At 38.7% G+C, this 5,428-nt stretch overlaps 1 pseudogene; it reads right to left on the minus strand.

The window, feature by feature from the left end:
• Positions 1-1,132: 1,132 nt before the first annotated feature.
• LOC101985384 lies at positions 1,133-4,909 on the minus strand (annotated as a pseudogene).
• Positions 4,910-5,428: the final 519 nt, after the last annotated feature.

Below are 5,428 nucleotides of genomic sequence, written 5' to 3' on the forward strand. Positions count from 1 at the left end.
ATAACAGACATTTACATTACAATTCATAACAGCAGCAAAATTGCAGTTATAAAGTAACAATGAAAATAATTTTGTGATGGGGGGGTCACCACCACATGAGGAACTGTATTAAAGGGTTGCGGCATCAGAAACGTTGAGAACCACTGTGCTAGACCTTCCCACGAAACATGATCATTTAGTAGGTTTCCCAGCCTGCGTACTGTACTGACTTCTGTAAACTAAGAAATTCTATCATCTCAACCTCTCGAAGCATGGCTCTCATTTTCTATGCTCGAAGGAGTCATTATGGTTGGGAATTTGCATTGCCTCTTAGTGTCTTTGCCCTGGTATCACATTCTATATTTTAATCAGTAAACTTTCCTTTCTCCAATCTTGTCCACATCAACAAACTCTCCACCCAATCTTATATGCTAGTTCTTTAATCAAACGACTTCAGAGTTCCCTGGCTCCCAGTAGAATGTCTTAGTCTCACAGCTCTTTACAGTACAGAACTTTCCTCTATGTCAGGCCCTGTTGGCCCCTCATTACCTAATCGTGTTCTGGGTAAAAGAAAGGACATCGAGGATAGACCCCAAGGGGAATGAGAGCTTCGTTATCTTCAAGGAAGACTGGACTGCTGCCCTTTAATAGGGAAGAGAAGGATAGATCATCTCTGGAAGTTAAGCTGCTTCCAAGATACCTGTGGATCCAGGATCGCTCATCCATATATGGTTCTTCTCTACTGTTTCTGAGTCCCCTTCTTTTCTAACTAAAGCTTGAACCTCCACACAGCACGCACACCGGCCACATGGTTGGTAATTCAACCTGGTTACTCTGCAGATAAAGTCTTGCTCTGAGCTTTTTTTTCTCCATCCTGAAGGAACTGAGACTCTGTGCATGGTACCTGGGATATCCTTTGTTTCAGACTTCACTTCCAACCCTTCTGTGTTCTCCATAGTTTGTTTCTTGTGTCACACTGCTTAGCATAGTTTTCTGATTCCACTGGTCTTATCCTTACTGTTATCCTAATATCCCTCAAAAGGCCAATATTTCCCTTTGGCCTCTTTGTTCCCTTCTGCTAGCATACTCTCCAATTTTACCAGTAATAAAGGTTCTATTTATAGCCAGTTTTGCCCTTCATTGTCTTTCCTCCTCAGGCCTTGAGTGCACACTTGTACAGCAGCTACAGTCTCTCCTTCCAAGCCCGCTCCCTGATCTTCGGTTTCTCTTCATGCTTTGACCAGTGGTGTATGGCTCTCGTCTTCTTGGGTCGCAGGTCAGGAGGGCAATACTACTTGCTGCCCTTGTAGTATTTCCTGAGGCTTTCTTGAGTCTGGTTAAGACAGTGAGGACACTGGCAATGGATTTGCAGGTGACTACTATTTTGGAGAGCTTGGATGTAGCGCCACCTGTTACCTTGGTAACACAAAGCTGGTACTGTTCCATCTTCCAATGGTCTGGTTGTTTTAGCAGTTCCTCCTTCTTCCAGGCACGCAGATCCTGAGTCATGATCTTGGTTGTGGCTGCGTTGCCAAGGTTCTGTTGAGAAAGCACTTCCACCTAACACTGTAGTTTATTGTGTTCCACCTCCCACCAGCTTTGCTGTGAGAGAGCCTGGTCTGTAATCCACTCTTACCATCTGTGCCTCCAGACCTTTCAACTTCTTCAGAATAAGACCGGAGACGGAGCTTGTCACACAAAGGATATCCCTGAGATCATTCTCTGTGAAGGAGGGAATGAAGCCGATTAAGTTAAGGAAGATAAGCTACAAGGTGCCCCTCATAACAGTCATAGCTAACCCCACAGAGAGTCCATGAGAAATCTCCCACACCGAGCAGAATAACAAGCCTTTATAGCCTTTAAACAGACACTGGATGGAGGTCATCCAAAAAGTGCAAGAGCGAAAAATTCCTTAAACCAGTTGTGTGTTGTTCTTATTTGTGAGTTAATTAGAACAAACTGATTTTATTTCTTTAAAAGTGCAAGACTTTCTTTGTCCCCAGGCAATCTCGGACACAGCCAAACCCCTGATGCCTGCTGTTTATCCAATGATATGCATAATCCTTCCTCGTCAGGGGGTCTAGACTCTATAGTAATGTGACATATTTAATGCTTAGGAACATTTCAGGCTTCTAAAGCTATTCAGAGTCCTCTTTGGCTTTACTTATGAAATATTGACTAGGATTTTCTTTGATCTTTTTGAAATATGTTTTCGTTACCCTTAAGCAGCACGACAGAGTGAGTTAACATGTATTAGACTTTTTCTACTATATAAAGAAATATGGGATAAATTGTCACTCAGAGTCAATGCCCTACCAAAGCCGTAGTTGAAAGCAGCCAATGGAGTGGAGCATAGGAGCGTTTGGTACGCAGGCCGTGATTCTGACTCACAATAGGAGCAGGAGCTATGATGGCCCTACAAAACCAGAAGCCAGAATTTATCCTTTCGTAAAATGCTCAAAGATTAGGAGTTGTTTCGATAGTCCAAGAAAATGAAAATGAAAATTTGACATATCATTTCTCAACCCATTCTCTGATACTAAACCATGCATACTAGTAGATACTAGTAAAAAAAAAAAAAAAACCAAAAAAACTAAAGACCAATATCCCTCACTCATGAACACAAAAAATCATAGCAACTCTAACCTGGCTATGTACAAAATGGGCAAAATACCATGACCAAATGAACAATAATATAGACTTACAATAGGGTTACATATTTGCAATTAATTAATGTAATTATCATATTACTAAAAAAATCCTATTATCATTTTTGTAGATACATAAAAAGCTTCTGAACAAAGCTTTGTCATCCATGACAAGAATTGTCAGCAAGCACGGAACAGAAACAAATTTTCTCAAACTCATAAAGCCAATGTAGAAAAATTTAGTTAATGTGCAATGATATTATAATCTCAGAACATTTTTTAAAAGAAAAACATCTGTACTATCACACAAGAAAACTCAGTAAGTCATGTAGATTGGAAAGGAATATGAAAAACTGTTTGCCTGTGCTGACACAATTGCCTGCACAGAAAATCAATAGAATTGGCAGCGGAATAAAGTCACATGGCAAGGTTCACATATAAAAGGTCTTAAAGCCAAATTCAATTATATTTCTACACTTAACAAAATAATTGGGAATCGAAATTATATTTTAAAAATAGCATTTACAATAGTATCAAAAATAGCAACGAATTTAACAAAACATATGTGCAACGTATTTAATGTGAACCATTAAGCATTGATCAAATTTAACATCTAAAGCCATGGAAAAAATACCATGTACATAAATCTTTAGGCACAATACTGTTGTCAAGTCTCTCTAAATTATTTTACCGATTTAGCATAACCAAGTAAAAATTCCAGCAAAGATTTTTTTTGTACAAATAAATCTCAGTATCCTTGGTTGTAGAAGATTAAAGGTAACTACTAAAAGAACATTTATAATTTCCAAATTAATAGAAATGATTAGTGAAACATTAAAACAAATCTCAACTCCAAAGAAGTTTGGAAAAGAGACCTCACAAAGGAAATAATCAACGCTTAAAAGAGTCGATACAAACAAACGGTTAAAGTAAATTTGAATATACTGGCAGTCCAAGAAAGATCTATAGATTCAACTTAATTGTTCAAAGTCAATAATTCTCATATTGGGTTTGAAAAAGCAAACCCCAGCAATTTAATTTTTCAAGGAATTATTAAAACATGACCACAAAGAATGTTTGAAAGTGGAGGAGACAAAACAACTGTAAATCAGACTATGATGGAAATAATCATAGCTGCAAAATTTGATTCTTTTCTAAATAAAAAATGCTATGTAAATAAACTAGTAATATAAACTATAATTATATTAACACAGTACTCATTTCAGGTTAACATGTGACTGTTATTTAGTTATAATAAAATTTACTCAGGAAAATATGACAATAGTGCTTTCTGTTATTCCGAGTAATTTCCTAGGGGGACAGAATCATCCACTTTGTATATGTGTCTACCAGCTGTGTGCGAAAGCCGAGCTTGATAGACCCAGAATGAGGAACTGGAGAGAGGCAGATGACAGTGGCACGTGGAACGGCCTCGCCATTTGCTCAATGCATGGGGTTCAGTGACATGCATACAATCTTGCCGGCAGTGTCAGAGGTGAGCACCTTCTGAGCATAAAGGGAACATTTAGAACTGAGCCCCAACATAAATCCCATCAAATGTAAGAGATTAACTGAACCCATCTTCACTTTACTGAGATAAAGTCAGAAATAAAATATTAATTAAAAACTGATTTCCTGTTAAACAGCGATGGCACACACTCATCCAGCACTCAGAAGGCAGAGGCAGGCAGAGCTCCGATGGCAAGATCAGCCTGGTCTACAGAGTGAGTTCCAGGACAGTCAGGGCTACCCAGAAAAATCCTGCCTTGAAAAACCAAAATAATAATAATGATAATAATAAGAAGAAGAAAATAAAATATGATTTCCTAAAGTCTAAGATAAATATGAGACACTCGGAAATTATTACATTTCTCAAAGTTTTGTGTATACGTATGAAATTTATTTCCCCATCACTGATTAAATTGCTTTGGATAAAAATTAAGTCCAGAATTTCAGCTTCCCTGGTGTTTATTCATTCTTTTAAAAGATGAAATTATAGGTAAAGGCACGCCAAAATTTTATCAAATGTTCTGCTTCAGCTGGATAATGCTTCTACCACATGTCTACATGATTAAAATATTTCAGTGCTATTACATCAGTTTAGTAATCTGTATTAAGAAAATATTTAAAAATAAACTATTTCTCACATGGCCAGTCCGGCCAAGCTGTCTGCGCCGTGCTGCACAGACATGGCTGCCTCCATCTCTTGAACTTCTCTTTGTCTGATCTCCGTTCCCCACGGGTTCTCCTGCTGTACCCCATGCCTGCTGCCGCCTCAACATCGTCTTTCAAGGTGTCTCAGTCCATTCCCCTTAGTATTCCTTATATATTCTTCAAATAACTCTCCCTACTTTTTCAATAATTCTTATGGGAAAGTGTATTCTAAAGTTTGTATCTTGTATTTTATTGGTTTGCCATATTTTTTGCCACTTTCAGTCAACTTTTATACCAATACCAAAGCCTGTCATTTTCTTTTCAGCAGAGAATTTTGGGCTACCTTTTACATTTGGGGGGGGGGTATTTTTGTATTTATTTAATGTCATGTGTACGCATGCCCGAGTGGACATATGTGCACTGCTTGCGTGCAAGGGTCCATGGAGGCTAGGTGACGGAATTAGATCCCCTGGAACTGAGTTACAGACAGTTGTAAGCCTCTGATGTGGGTGCTGGGAACCAAACCTCAGTCCTCTGCAAAATCACCAAGTGCTCCTAACCCCTAAGCCCTCTCTCCAGCCCCACTAGGATCCCCCTCCCTATTACGTTTTGTCATTCTAAGGACACATTACCCCATAGGATATACT

The sequence above is a fragment of the Microtus ochrogaster genome, unplaced genomic scaffold (assembly GCF_000317375.1).
Source record: "Microtus ochrogaster isolate Prairie Vole_2 unplaced genomic scaffold, MicOch1.0 UNK11, whole genome shotgun sequence".
NCBI classification, from domain to species: Eukaryota; Metazoa; Chordata; class Mammalia; order Rodentia; family Cricetidae; genus Microtus; species Microtus ochrogaster.